Raw genomic sequence first — 16,740 nt, forward strand, 5'->3', positions numbered from 1 at the left:
AACATCCCGCTGAGGCCGGATATTGTCATCACCAATGAGGACCAGAAGAAGATCGTTACGGTGGATGTCACAGTCCATTTGAAAACAGGACCCTGGCCTTTCATGCCGCCTGAGCTTGTAAAGAGGAGAAATACGGCCCCCTCCCCCCAGCTGACATCCTGAGAGCAAAGGGCTATGAAGTTCAGACTCACGTCCTGATTGTCGGAGCCCTGAGCGCTTGGGATCCCCGCAATGTGTGCTGCGGGCCTGCAGTGTCGGTCGGTGCTACGCCCGGCTGATGCGACACCTCATGGTATCTGACAGCATCAGGTGGTCAAGAGATATTCACATCAAACACATCACCAGGCACAAACAGTACTGGGATGAGTAAGCCGGAGTGCCACCGCGAATCGGAGCCAGAAAGACTCAAAGACCTTTCTCTCCACCGACAGGAATTTATAGATTAAAGGACTATCTACACCACATCACTGACTCAATGAAGGACAATCCACTATTATGGACATATCTACCATTAAACACATTCTATGTAACCCCTGCAATAAGTGATGTTCCTGAATTACTGATCGCTTGTACTGTTAACCATCAAATGTATTACCCTCCATCCAGGATTCCACAGATTATGCTTTCATTGTACTCCCCAACTCCCAACCAAACTCTGTACCCAGTGATAATCCGTACATTATGCCTGGATGTCCAGGAACTCTTCTGTTTGAACTCTCTACCTGACCATTTTTTAAACATTATCTTTAATAAAAAATTTTAATTAGGGGGAAGGAAAGGAGGGAAACATTTCTCTTGTGTTTTTATTAAATGGCAGCTGTTTGACGCTGCTTGGAGATTTAGAATACTATAAGAGAGAGACTAATGGGCAGACTACAGGTGAGCTGGTGGAAGGCCCATGATAAATGTATTTCGCACCTGGATCTGTGATTTATCTCTGCACACTTATGGTGTACATAGCTAGATAAGATAAACAGACTAGATAGGCAGGCAGACATTAGATACCAAGGAGAACCTGAGTAAAGGTCAGAGGCATGATGTTGCTGTACGGAGAACCCTGGCCTCCACAAGTTTCCTGAGGTCTGTTGGTACTGATGGTTAAACCCCCCTGTTCATTCTGTTAGGAACAAATCCTTTCCACCCCATGGGGAAACTGCACAAGGAGAACTTCACTTATACGTAGGGCAGAATAATTCCTCCAACTGCAGGAGTGACTGTGTCAAATTCTATGGCCTGTGTTATGCAGGAAGTCGGATTAGATAATCCTAGTAGCCCCTTCTGGTTTTAAAGCTATGAATTCCCCAGCAATCTGCAAGGGGTCACCTGGCCCAGAATTAGTGCCTGATTTACACTTGCAAATTCTGTAGTTACATGTCCAACTGATTTTGCTTGCACAAAGCTTGCTTACAGGCCCAAACAATATTATTTCCATGTGCCTAACTACTTAATTTGGGCAGGCAAATCCTGCTTCTGTGTGTATAGATTACATCATATGCATATGCAAATTGTCACAGATGCAAAACGACACGCACACAGGTCATTTTAGACAAGATGCCCCCAAACGGCTGCTCAACCATATTGTAAAATCTCTTATTCTTTCCCAAGTCATTTTTAAAACATTGATGCACTAAGTACTATATCCTACATGTTCTTAAACATCCCCTTCATTCACATGTGCGACACATGCAGGCTCTGATGCTGCAATTTACCATCACACCTGCCTGGAGCCCAGCTGAAATCAATGAGCTCCATTCAAACACAGGGCTACCCACAGAGGAATTGATGCAGGAGTTGGGCCTTACACAATAATGAGGCAAAGGTGTGTGTAGCTTGCATGCATGTGTTTATGAATAAATACATGCTATTGCTTGGATATTGACCAGTATAGTTATTGCTTTAGCGAACTGAAGTTTAAGTGGAACAATAATTCCTCTAACTCATACTGGTAAGTGTTCACAGGCATTGGCACAGTTTCAATGACAGTCTAGGGTGTGGGAGTGGAAAGTGCACATTGAAATGGCAGCAGTCCACAAAGTTAACGTTATATTTTTCAGAATTATTTTGGGGAAGAATTTAAAAATGTGTCTTTGTTGAGGCCTTTGCTGAATGGCTGTTTCTAATAATTGCTGTTTTCCTTTGATAGAATATGGAGTTTGGTGTTCAGATCAGTTACAAGCCTGATAGTTGTCTAGAGGTGCAATCTTGCTAACTAAACAGACATTTCTAGTTCGGGATACGAAGGGAGGATTTTATTACAGCTCTCATGTTGGGTGGTTATGACACATAGTTCTAAATGGCAGATGCTTTAATGCCTGTGTCAGGGTCTATAGTGACAAATAGCCACCACTGCACAAACACATTTATTCTACTATGAGACCTCTTATTGGGGGAAAAACTGCCCAATCCAAAACAGAACGCTCATTGCACTGTAACTGTGTGAAACAGACACCGTTGACTGTGCAAATCCACATAGGACATTCTATGTGGTAAGTGATATGATGGTAGCTAAAGATATTTTTCTCCTTGTGATCAGATATAACAAGATTGGACCATGAGTATATAAGAAATGTAGTATGTATATAGGACATTGGGCAGATTATAGTTTTATAATCACCTATTTCTCCATCATCTTAGGTTGTAATCTCTTTGGGGCAAGGACAGTATTTCCATTATGTGGGTGAGCAATGCTACGAGCATGAGGCCCTTGTCCTTGGTTGGTGTTCTCACGGCACTAGCACAATACAAATAAATATGTCCTTAGTATTTATACATGTACTTACAAGACCACGGGTCATGCTTTTGTTTACTGCCTGGCAAAGTTGTTCTAGTTTAGAGTTTGTCATTGGTTTCATTAATAAACACAAGGTTTGTGGGACTTATACCTTTAGTTCATAATGGACTAAAACATAGTATACAGGGTCTTAAGTTTATCTCTGTTGTGCAGAAAAAATTATTTGAACCAGTTTACACAGTTTTGATTTCCAGCCACACAAATAATGTAAACATCTCAGTGGTCAAGCCCATTTTTTGTGCAGCAAATGAGTTCAGATTTTTTTGATACGGGATGGGGCCGGGGGGGGGGGGGGGGGGGGGAAGCCTTGAGTAGGAAATTTATTACATTCATGCCAAAGGTATTTATAAGCAGTTTGGTGTTGCATTTAGAAAACTGCACAGTGGAGCAACCTTTTCTATCAGCCATACTACCTCTATGGTAAAATGTCACACATTCAGAAGTAAATGAGAATTGTACAAGGAACTCTAGAGGGGCCGGGGATGGACTTCACCTCCTCACCCACTGGCAGGCCAGTGGGCTGTAGGTCAGCTTTCTGTGACTGGCTGAAATAGTGGCGTGCTTTTTGTGACAGCCTGAGGTACAATCTACATAAATATATTCCATGGACCCTCTCCCAACCAATTGCCCCAGTGACTCACTTTCTGTCAGTCTCTTCAGAGCCCATCTTTGCATCTGCTCTGTCCAGAAAGGTACACTGGGGAGATAATGTTGTAGGGAGGGCTTGTTGGGGACCTCGGTATTTTGTGCATAAAATCCTGTTTGTTATTTAACTTGTTTCAGTGGCCTTTGTACAGTAGGATTTCACAGCATAGGCAAGTCCATCCACATGGTCATACAGTGGTGAAACAAACTTATTTCAGCTTGATAGCTAATAATGAGCGGAAATAAACTGGTCAAAGCAAAATCTCACCGAAGCTGCCAGTTCCTCCTTGCCTTATTTATTATGTCCCCACCCTGTGTGATGTCTTATTTACCATATTGTGTTACAATACATAGGCACAAGAGGCTGAGCCAAAAAAGTTTTATGTACAGGAAGATTTGTGTGTGAAGGGGCGTCTCTACGGGAAGGTTTTTATTACAGTGGATGGGGAGTGACTATAATGGTCAGTGGCATTATGGCAGAAAAATTATTTAGTTGACAGGCACAGCCCAGCCAGCTCCCCCTAGTGATTGTTAGCTAGATCTACGTTTCTCAGGATGGCCCCACCTCTTCTTAGGTGGAGGGAGAACTGTGTTGCTGGAAAACTACAGAATAGGTCACTCTGGTAATGAATTTAAAATTATATTTCTTCTCAACGTACTGGTTAGTCACTAGTTTCACAAGTGCTGAAATACTTAGTCATGAATGAGCTGATCACTACATATTTCATCTCCATCAGCACGGCCTAAATACTTAGCTGTCAACTCCTAGGGACTAAATATTTTGCTGCCAAAAACATGGTGACAAATTAGACTGGATAACGACAAATGGACAGGGAACGTCTCTTTGGAGCTAACAAAGGCGAATGAGCATCCTAGTCCGTGGGGATGCCTGCGCAGAGGGATTTTCAGAGCATGTTGGCATGAAGCAGATGCCTACAGATGGAAGGCTAATTTGGCACGTGTCCAGCTGCACAGGAAGCCTGAAGAGCTGCAGCTATGGTAAACCCCCATTTGGGCACAGCTGATGTCTAAGTATAGCTTATGGGGAGGACATTGGGGTAGAAGGGTGCCTCCCTGAGAAGCCTACAGTTTTCTGAAAGATCTGTAAATCATTAGTTTTTACATGATAGACAAGTGTCTTCTATCAATTCCCATTCAGTAGAAATGGTATCAGAACACTGAGAATGACAATGAATGCTACACCTAATCCCTATTGAACAGAGAAACCTCAATGGCCATCACACATTAATTAAAAGAACTTTCATTCATTTTTAAGTGCTTTAACAAACATCTGAAATTTACAGAGAAAAATACTTTTTCTCTTTTCCTCACTCACTATCCACCTACTGAAAATACAGGTATGTTATAAATATGATCACAATTGGTGGTGAAAAGGAGAGTAAAAGGGAACTGAACCCCTCCTTTTCCACCCGCTGCTCCCAGTCTACCACTGGGCCCAGTCATAGCTCAGATCCAGGTGCAGAGAAAGTGCTAAGTTCACAGACCGTGGTGGGTGAACTAGCCACACATGTAACTATATTCCTTCTCCCCTAGGCATTGTCCCCTGCCCCAGCCCAGTGAAGACTGTCATCCTTTGGTCATGTCTCATATCTGATTGTGACTCTAAGCACCCTGTATTCAGACCCTACACACTACTGCAATACTATTTGTGCAAAATATGGCTTGTGAGGTATCGTGTGAAAGCTAACAACATGTTGGTTATTAAAATAAATCCATGTATTAATATTATATGTGAAGTTAGGAGTTCCCTCTGTATGACGTTATTAGAGCAAGTCTAAGACCACCCAGTCTAGCTGAGGTAAAGCTGATAAACAGGTCTGTCCTAGCCAAAGGAATGTGGGTTTACCGTAGTTTACATATTAGCCCTAAATAAATCTATCAAACTAAACCGGCTGGGGTTATTCTGCTCCTCAACTTGAGACAAAGAATTAACATGTCTCCTGCACCCCAGAGAAAGACAGGAGACTAAATCCTCAGGAGACCCTCCTGACTTGTAAAACAAGGGCAATCCCTTTAGGAATACAAGGAACTGAGAGTAAGACTCCATCTTTATCCTTCCTCAGAAGAGAAGGAAACCATGCAATTTGATCTCAGTGATGGATCCCAGACAGTAAAAAGCTGGAAAGAAGACTGAGTGTAACACACAAACACTATCTTGAACAAAATCTGTATCAGGCTAGATTAAATTTTAGACTTTTAGATGTGTTTTCACTTTTATTTGTTGTAACCATCTCTACCTTTATCCCTTTCACTTGGTATCACTTAATTCATGCTATTTTATTAAACTTGTTTTACTTTTACTAGAAACCAGTTCAGTGCTGTGTTTAAAGTGATGGGTGTATTTACCCCAGTTAAATTAATAACTTGTGATGTACTGACTCTTTAGCACAGCATCGAACATAATATCTTCTGTGAATGCACAGTGTTAAGGGTTATGTAGTGTGTAAAAACGTCTGAGGAACTTGGGGTGTGGAGTTCACTGACTGTTTCCTGCTAGGCAAGGTCTGAGCACTAAGATACGCTTGAGGAGTTTGCTGGTAAGAAAGACAGATGGGTAATCATGTACCTACACATTTCTTATATATAAACTCTGCCAGTGATGTTCTAAATCACAGGATTCCTCCTTAGTTGTGACTGTTAAATACAGATCTTCTCTTGCTTTTTTTTGAACAAGTTCCTCATTATATGTACCCCACCCATTCAATTAACCCATTTGCTTAAGTGTATGTAGGACCAGATGATTAACGTGAAATTCATAAATTTTAGCAAAGTCCCGGAATTCCTTATTCTTGGGCTGTACCTGTTGCCCATTATAACAGTCCTCCACATTCTGTGATGCGCAAACCTGGATTTAAAGTGCTAGAACACAGCTGAAGTTGTGGTACCTTGATGTGTCACTACTTTTGGCAAGCTGCTAGGGTTGTCCATTATGATCAGATGGACATGTCTCTTCAGGACAAACAATCAATTCTGTCTTTATGCCATGGAATTGCAGGTTGTTCAAGAGATGTCATAGATTCTGTCTGCTGTCCATTGCTGTAATTTAGGCAATTCTACACTTACTCACAATTTCATCAATGCCCTTGTTCATCTGTGGACAGAATACAACTGCTCCGGCTCTTGATTTTCAAGAACTGTTGATATCTCCATCTAGGATTTGTGCTCTTGCTTGCAATGTGTCAGCGTTAGCTCTTTTGCTTTCCAGCTCATCTCTTAATCCTGCTAGTCTAGCACATGATGCTGTTGTCATGTTCACATGTACTGCTCTGGGTTGCCCAGGAACATCTGCTTTTGTGTCAACAAGCACAGAATACCAGTTTGACAGCATGTTGCAGTTACTAGGCAATGTCCTGTTTTTGAACTTCCAGAAGCAGTTGCTGTATCCTCAGCCATCCTTCTCCAGATCCTTTCTTGAGTTTTGCAGTTAGTGATGTCTAATTGAGTCACATGTAGGCCTTTCATGCATATGTTTATATTAGCCCAGCTCTTACGTTTCTTCATTGTGCTTATAAAGAGCTCTTCCCCCTTCATTTGAGGAATCCTTACAATTTAGCTTTAGCCCATGTTTCCCCTGATTTATCTGCACATTTTCCCGAGGCCCATTACATTTATTATATTTTTGCCCCAACATTTTCTAACCTCTTGCCAGCTGTCACATTGCTGACATGCTCCCTTATTTGGCATGTTTCTTTCCTTAGCCTTTTAAATTTCTGCAAACTATGGTGTTTGCATCATGTGTTTTGTGCTGCTTGGCATATGAATATTTATTTTCCAAGAGAAAAGTCCATTTCCTTGAGTAGTTTTTCACAAAGCTTTGGATTGTTGCTTCCCCAAAGTCTGGTCTTTAATGAAGGAGTTTTTTTAATATTCAAATAATTCAGTGTTAATTTTGGGCACACTCCTGTGTTGTTTCCCCTTCTTTCTGAGTCTTTTTCCAGAAAATATATCTTCCACAGACCTGGTCATATTTTTCCCCCGTCAAACATTTTCATTACTTCTGAGTTTTGTTCAATCTCTTCAGCTTTATCCTCAGCATTCCCCCCAGCTCAGCACACACCCAGAGTCTCCAGTACATGTTGATCTTTCATGAGCTGGGCCTATTGAAAGAAAAATTTGGTGAGCCACCCCGCCGTAGAGACAACCAAACCAGTTTTCCTCCCAGATGAAAAAACACTTTAATCTCTCCACCCACCACAGTGACAGAGCCCAGAACCCTCACAGCCTTGGTACAAAGGAATTGCCACACATGATTAGAGGAATGGTCCATCTAGTGTAATATTCTATCTGTGAGCGTGTCCAGTAGCAGATGTTTCAGAGGAAGGTACAAAAAACCCCTGAAGAAGTTTCCTACAGGCCACTTGAGGGTTTACTATCCCTTTCAAACTTTTATTTTTACTCCTATGTAACATAACCAGATGGGGTGCAAGTGTGTCTGAAGAGACAGCCCCACACATCTTACTCTGAAAAGAGCTTCATAAGAAAACCATCTCCTCCTCAAGTAAAACGGAAATCTTTGAACAAGATGTTCTTAGGAAGAAGTTTGTTCTGTATTGAGCAGCAATAATCACCTTGAACGTGACCTACATGATGTCATGTTATCGGAACTTCTTGCATAGCTGAGAAGCTGTTTTGAGGCTGCCAAGGTCACCATGCTACTGTGTGCTACTTTGGATATAAAGCTCTGTAACTGAGGTGACTCAAGATTAGCCAGTCCAAAAATTATAACTGCTGCTTTTAGCAGGAGTGTCATCATTTCACACAGCTTCACTCAAGACTTAAGTGATGTGTTAAAAGTTATTAAGTTCTCAGCTGCTTTAGAGCTCTTTGTGCCTCAAAAAATGTCTCCTTCAGACCACACTGGAATATAGATATTATAAGATGGCTGCCTGCAGCACACACATGGGAAATTGTGAGACTAAGGGTATTTGCTCAACTGGAGTTTTAAAGCTTCCAATCTAAATGGAGTACGTTTTAGGGCCCTCGCTAAATCCCCTTTGTGATTCTCCAGGGGCAAAGGACACAAAGTGGTCCCCAATGAGCATCTGAGGATTCCAATGGTGTGGGGGAAACGCTGTCTGGGGTAGGGCTCAAAGCCATGCTGACCCGGCCCACACAGTGCATGTTGGGGGCAGGAGAAGAATGACGAGAGTGCCCAGCATTCTAGCAATCTCGGCTTGGCTGAATGGCTCTTGGGGGTCATTACAAGCTAGCATCACTTAGTTCATCCCTGAGTGTGCTCTTAATTGTGCTGGGGACCAAATTAACTCCGCGCTCAGGAATGGGGAATTGTAAAGCCACCTTTGCCTCCATGATGTGCTCAAGTACAGCCTATCTCACCTGAAGAGTCCACCCTTACAGCTCGCCTTTGTGAGGCCCTACATGCAACACAATGGCATTTCCCTGTAACTCGAAAGCTTCCAAACCATGAATCCAACCCAGTCAGACATTTCAGGGATTGATCTAATTATCAATTGGCAAAACCCAATTGACTTTAGTGAAAAATCAGAAACCTGGAACAGCCTGATTTCCACTAAAACTCATTAATCAAATACTCTACAAATGAGAACTCTTGACACATGCCCAGTCTCCTGGAGTCAGTACAACCAATAGAATTGTTGTCTATAAATTCGCTGTAAGGAATGGTGGTGTTTGGTTGAGTTGCCTCTGATGACACAATGCCTCCAATTAAGAGCCATATGAGTTGTTGACTAGAGCTTGCCATATCCTTATAGGCTGGGACCCTTATCTCCACTCTAGCCAGAATCTCCACACCTGGGCCTCTCACTCCTACTCCAGTGGGCCCCTTGACCCCACGCTGGCCAGCTCTCTTCCCTTCTCTCCCACTAGAACCCTCACCCACACTCCAGCGAGCCCCCCCCCCACCACCGCTTCAGCTGGGCCCTTGCCTCCCCGCCCCTGTATCCTGAGTGACCAGACATGGGCACTCAGGATACAGGGAGTTAGAGGCCTGACCATGGCGGGGTCAAAGAGCCCAACTAGGTGTACAGCTCAACCTACAAAACCAGTGAAGTGTGCTACCCTCTAGTATCATTAAGAGACTATAAAAGGGTGGCCAAAATGTGGCTCGTGAACTACATGTGGCTCTTTTACAGTTAAAGTCACCCCCATTTCCCCACTGGACAAACTGTCCATGTGCCATCTTAGGCAATCTTGCTCCAGCTCCAGGTCCTGTATCACTTAGTGGTAGGGGAACCTGGGCACCTGCCTGCTATGCTGGGTACTAGCCCAGGGATCCTATGACTAGCAACCAAGTTCTGCTCAGTCTCAGACCCACTTGCTGTTTCCATGGGCTCCTTTCTATCCCACCTCTCTGTCTCCTTGAGCTTCCTCCACGCATTTCAGCCTCTTGCCAAACTCCCTCACCCAGGATAAGAGCCCAGAACTTTCTCATCCCCTTCACTTCCTTCTTGTCCCTACCCAACTTTCTTTTTCTCTAGAGAGTGATTACAGGCCCTTTTCTGGTCTCACTTCCTGGCTTTATACTTCTAGCCCAGCTCCCCCCCAGCTGGGCTTCATCTGCAATTAGTGTTTATCAGTCCCTGGATTCCCTCCAGGTGCAGCATATAAAGTTAATTGGCTCCTTCTGGCCCTTATTAGCCTGCTCAGGGCTTCTGTAGTCTGGACATAAGAATAGCCATACTGGTCAGACCAATGGTCCATCTAATCCACTAAGTGGTCTTCTAACAGTGGCTAATGCTAGGTGCTTCAGAGAGAATTAACAAAAAATGTAATCATCACGTGATCCATCCCCTGCCATCTACTTCCAGCTTCTGGCAATTGGAGGCTAGAGACACCCAGAGCATAGGGTTGTATCACTGACCATTCTGGCTAATAGCCATTGATGGATGTATCCTCCATGAACTTATCTAGTTTTTTTTTTTTTAACCTTGTTATAGTTTTGGCCTTCACAACATTCCTTGGCAATGAGTTCCACAGGTTGACTGTGCGTTATGTGAAGAAATACTTCCTATTGTTTGTTTTAAAGCTGCTGCCTATTAATTCCACTGAGTGACCCCCTAGTTCTTGTGTTATTTGAAGGAGTAAATAACACTTTCATGATTTTATAAACCTGAATCATATCCCCTCTTTGTTGTCTCTTTTCCAAGCTGAAAAGTCTGTCTCTTTAAACTTACATGTTCTGTAAATACACCATTCTTTTCTGTTAAGCACTTTAATGCAGACTGTGACAAGCATGATGTTTACAATAGATTTTTATAAAATATTGGGTTCTTTTCATACAGACAGTGAATGGTCTGTTAACATGGGTTCTTCAAGTTCATGTCTAACTTTCAAATCCTTCTGAAACTGACACCAACTGTCCATTTTGACACTTGTTCATTATTTTTCTGTCAATGGAACCATTCTCCTTCTTTCAGCTGCTGTAACAATTTTATGTTTTATCAAGGCCCAGTAGGATATTCTTTCGGTGTTTAGAGAACCATCTAACTTGAGAGCCTAAAGTATTGCACAGATCCATTAAAGCAGCCTGCCACTTGTCCCACTGCACTCACCACAAAAAAGAGCTTCAGCCTGACCCCTTGAAAAGTTTTTAAAAAAGCAAAATCAATTAGTTCTATAGAGCGAAATGAAATGGTCACGGCGGCAGTAAATCCAAGTCATACGTCCTTCCCTAACCTGCAGACAGCCACACCTGACCTGAGTGAATCAAACATCTCTGTTTGTTGCTTTGGGGGTGGAATGGGGAGAGAGGGATTAGGGATGTCTGTGTGTGCTCATGTCATAAAGGTAGACTGGAAGTTAGAAAAATGCTGAGACCATAAACAAAATAATGCTTTGTTAATTTGCTGTTGTTTCAAATATAAGGCCAGTTTCTGAAGTTCTCATTCAATTTTCACCCAGTGCCCACTAAGGCAAGATTCCTGTTGTCAACGGGATTTTGGCTGAGTGAAGACTGAATCGAAATGGAGGAGCCATTTGTAGCCAGCACGGCTGCATGAGGTGGAGGAGTAAGGTCAAAGAGCCTTCCCCTTCTTGTGCCCCGATGCAGGGGCTGGGTTAGGCAGCTCTGGAGCTCCCTCAAGACACCCACTGGGAGTTTTGCCAAAAAGGGAATGGAGCGTTAGCCTAAACTACCGTATCTAAAGCTCCCTCAGCACAGTAGGACCCTCTTTCTCCAGCTGCACAGGAGGCAGCCTCTATGACACCGCACTGCCATGTAGTTGGGAGAGTGACAGGGGATCCCACAGGTAGCACGTGGCCCTGACTTCCAGTGGATCGTGGGCACTTTCTGCCTCTTTTTTTTGTTAGGGCATTGGCCAAGGACTCAGGAGACCTAGATTCAACTCCCAGCTCTGACACGGCCTTCTTGTCTGCCCTACCATCCCCGGCCCCCACTTAAAGAATCTGGAAGAAACTCCAGCAAGGGAATTTGGCAATGGCTTCCTTGTTCGAGGTCCCACCAGCGGGAGGCCACAATCTGGCCCCAAGTCTAAGACAGGAAGAACCCCTTTTGACTTCAGTGAGTTTTACCAGAGTGAGGGATGAGAACGGGCTTCAGGATTTGACTCTGTCTTTTAACTGTTCTCACTTAAGAGAATACATATCTGACCCAGTGAACAGCACAGCCAATACAGAAAAGCTTAAGACAAGCTATGTGGAGGAACTAGCCACATAATTCTGTGTACCAGACAAAATGGCACTGCATACGCCATACACTGCATCGCCTCCTCTATTCATGCTTGCTGAAGAAATTATATTTTCTGCAACAATTGTATGCACCTTAGCATGCCTTTGGTGCACATGCACCGCTCCTGTTCACGCAAATGGGAGGGAAGCACCCCTATCAAGGGGAACATAGCCGCCAAATTCATGTAATGGGTTTCCATTGTCTTCAAAGGATATTTTAAAAATTGTTGGGCACCCAAATTGGGGTGCTGGTTAGGACATTTTGTAGCCGGATTGGACTATTATTATAATAGTGTTGCTTATTTTATTGGGCAGAGATAGATGGCAGTGTGCTGCCGGAAGTGTCCATATTTCAAATGAGAGGTCATTCACAAAGCTGCTTTTATACTTTATATAAGCGTGGGGTTATTAATTCCTGTGTTATGGCCATATTACAATTCAGGTGATTTACACTCCACCTGCAGAAATTCCTTGCACCTTTTGTTAGATGATGTGTTTTTTCCCTCTCTTCTTAATCTACCCCCACCGGTCTCAAATGGTTTAAATTGAACCCCTGTTGGACTTTTGGGTAACAGTTGTGCCCCGCCCACCCCCTCACTTTCAGAAAAACAGCAGGGCCTACATATCATAGGTGGAGTTTGGCTGCTTAATTTGGGCGGGCAAGGGGTAGCAGCAGCTCCCCCGCAGCACTGGAGCCTGATGTGACCCACCAGAGAAAATGGCGGCGGTGGCGCGGAATCGCACCTCATCAGCAGGATTATCCTCGGGCAGCAGCGCTGACGCAGCTAACGCCTCCAGGAGCCTGCAGAGCGGCAGCGGTGGGGGGACTGCTGCTGCTGCTGCAGGTGGGTGTGGTGGCTGCTGAAGATGGAAGCAGCTGCACAAAGTGTGGAGCATGGAGCTGAACCAGCTCTGTGCCCCTCTCCGCCAGCAGTGCAGGGCCCACCGCCCGCAGTAGCCTCCCCCGGCTTCTACTCCCCTCCTGAGGGTCTCCCATTCCCCAACACCTGCCTGGGGCTGCCCATGTGAGGTGCTGGAGTCCCCACCGCTGCCTGGCCCTGTTCTTAGCCCGGCACCCTTCACCCAGCAGGGGAAGATGGCTCCATCATCATAAATGTCGGGGGAGGGGCATTGCCCTTCCCAAACTCTGCCCATGGCACCTCCCCACAATCCAGCTCATGCCCCCTATTTGAGAACTGCTGATCTACCCTGTAATGTGGCTTTTGGCACTATTCATGGATTTCCATGTTCCTCCTCAGAAGTGTTAAAAGTTTAATGGGATCCTAACACTGCACTGTATATCCTTTACTTAACTCACTGCAGTGTTGTGAGGATTAGTAGCATTGCCACTAATAATCATTAATGTTTATTAAGGACTTTCAGCTCTTGGGATATAAAGACAGACACAGTATTGGCAGTGACCGTTGAGAGTCGTGTGTGTATGCACACACTTAGTTATATCATGTCACGTAAAAGTTGGGTATTATGTTGATTTATCTGGAGCCATCCAAATCTGCAAAGCTCACATTAGTTTTGGTCTGTTAAGCTGGAATCATTTGAACTAATCCTAGAATTTATCATATAGCTTTTTTTCTTGGTCTTTTCTAGACAGTTCTGATTGAAAGGCCTTGCTAAAGTTTACAATATTTCTTACAGCCCCCAACCCAGATAAGGACCACTTTGGTTTAGGTGATGTACAAAGACATAGTAAGTGACAGTTCCTGCCTCAAAGAGCTTACAGTCTAAAACAGAGAAGAAAGACACAGGAGATTTAATATAGCCATTTTTCAGAAGATGAACTGGGGCAGAGAGAAATTAAATGACTTGCCTAAGGTTACTGCTCAAACTAAAGTGTGTGGCAAAATTTGGAACTGAAAACATATTTCCTTGCAGTCCCGTGTCTTAAGCACAAAGCCACCCCCGTTCTCATAAATGTGTACAAATTCTGCTCTCAGGTAAATCAATGCCTCCCTGCTGATGTCAGTGAAATGCACCAACGTAAGTGAGCTCAACATTTTACTCTTCTTGCCAAAGTAGACCAAGAAAAAAACCATATGATAAATTCTAGGATAGTTTGATTGACTCAGGTCATTCTGAAATGACTTCTACCGACACAGCAGGACCCTGTAGCTGCTTTACAAGTATTAATAACAGGATAGAAATTTCAAGAACTGAAATATTAAATTGTCTTTTTGACAGGTCAATTTTAGGCCTAATTCTACAGTCTAGTTTCTGGACCTGTTCTTACAATAACACCTCCCCACATAGTATTACAGTGCTTACAGGACATTACAATGCTGTCAGGGCATACAGCTAAAAGCTTGGTATTTTGTCCTCTAAGTCAGCATCTCCTTATGCCATAAAGGCTAGTGAAAAGAGAGGGGGAAAGTGTGTCTCACCTTAGAGTGAGAATCATGCAGAGGCTTATATGGCCTGTGCCAGTTTAGGATACTATTAAATGAGTTCCTAAGGAAACTGGAGCGAGTGCTGATCAGTGTGTTCATGAACCTGAACTCCTGCAACCCCCTCTCCTTCACTCAGGGCTTTAAACAGATGACTGTGATTGATTGCTGTGTTTTATTTGCACACGTCATATTTTTCCTTTGGAGGCCTGATGGCGATCGCTAACAAAGCCAGTCGAGAGAGCAGTCGCCTTCTCCCCTTTAGAAATTCTCCTCCACTGGCATTTACATCCTGGCTTTTCTGCTCATATTATAAATAAACAAGGCCCTGTGTGTTCAAGGTATTACACAAAACGAGAGGAATCACAAAGGAATATGTGACAATAGCATGACTTATGGGAGCAAAAGCAATGGCATTCAAAGTCAGGCGCTCCCAATGTGCCCTCTACACTACTAGGCATGGTGGGAATTTCAGAACAGTGGGTATACACCAGGATACACGGAAGGGTGAGTGAAGGAAGCAGTGACAGCCTTAGCTCTGAATTGCCAATTCCTTGGCTTTGTTTACTGCAGAGCTGGGCTCAAACTAAACACCCAGCTCCAAACGCCCATCAGCTTGGGGAAAGTGTCTAGATTCAAATTCTGCAGCTTAGACTCCATTCTAGTTTATCCTAACCCATGCCATTGGTCCAATAGCTAAAAGATTACTTAGCGCTTGTTATTATTTCAGTTTATTTCTTCTACATTGCACCTCACAGCTTCATATGAAGAAAAAGTCTCTGTGCTGACAAACTTACAACCAGTTTGCCTAGCAGGGATGAGGCTACAGTGGTAAATGCTTAACCTGTTCCCCAGCTGGGATGAGACTGCACAGGACTCTCCCTGTCCATGTCCGTATTCTGGGACAAGGTCAGCTGCCATGCTCTGAGCTCGGTCTCTGCGGCCATGGAGGCGTTCATGAGCTCACCAAACATGTCATCTCTTGGTGGTTTTTTTTCCCCTCTTTCTAATCTGCGATAGTCGTTCCTCAGCATTTTTTGAGTGTGGGGCCAAGGCCGAGGTGTCTACAGAATGAAAAGTAAGTAACAAGGTAGCCATTGTTAACAGAGTGAAGAAAATGAAACAACTGCAACAATGTAGCCAATACTCCTCATGCAGTGCACAGGGCAAACATCAGCTGTATAGCTCAGGTATTTTAAACATGCACCATCTTCTCCAGGTGACCATGAGCAATATCAGTCTCCTGAGGGTCACGCACGAGGAAAGGGAAGATTTGCAGCACCCAGCAGGGTACCAGCTGTGTTCCCATGATGTCTGCTCCCTTGACTGCAGCATGGCGCGGCAAAGTATCCTCCCACGGAGGGAGAAACAAGGCAGCCCTCCCCAGAAACCTGTTGCGAAGGATAACAGATTACCTACATGAAAGTTTCCGTGAGATATCAACTGATGATTATCGGAGCATATCTCATCACAGAAATAATCTGTTCCGTGGGTAACCCTCCAGTAAAGTCTGATAAACACCTGAAATCCCCTTCCTGCTCCCCTCCAATATAAAAGGACAGAACTGCTAAGAAGAAAAAAAAACTCACCAGATGTGCCTTCCCCTGGGATCATTAGTGCTGTCCTGTGTGATGCTGGACTGCTCTGGGGTCAGGAATAGGTCTTGACTTTCAGAGAGAACGGACACCCCGCTCTTCTGCACCCTGCTGTCCTCAGACTCCGACTCCTCCTTGTCCATGGACTCCTCATCATTGTCCATGGACTGTGACCTAGCAGAGGTATCAATGCTGCAGGGCAGCACTGTGGTGGGATTGCCACCAAGAATTGCGTGCATCTCATCATAGAAGCGGCATGTTTTGGGCGAGGAGCCAGAAGGGCTGTTAGATCTCATTGGTCTGTGGGGCGAGTAGTCCGTTCTGGCTCAGCTCAGAGCCAGCAAAAGAATCTGGACATTTACAGAATGATACCCCAGGGCATGCTGAAGAAGGGACACAAAAGGGACATGCAGCAGTGCTGTGTGAAGATCAAGGAGCTGAGTCAGTCATATCAGAAAGCCAGAGAAGCTAAGACCTCTGGTCAACTCTGGAGCACGTTTGGACTTTGCAGTAGCCATAAGGAGTACAGCGACAAAGCTCTCTCCACGCTGGCAGCACAGGAAATGAAAATTCAAATTTTCCCGGGGCTTGAGGGGACATTTCCAGACAGCGTGACCAC

This window comes from Emydura macquarii, unplaced genomic scaffold, assembly GCF_026122565.2.
Source record: "Emydura macquarii macquarii isolate MOO-44397 ecotype Brisbane River unplaced genomic scaffold, CSIRO-AGI_Emac_v2 contig_2205, whole genome shotgun sequence".
NCBI lineage: Eukaryota > Metazoa > Chordata > Testudines > Chelidae > Emydura > Emydura macquarii.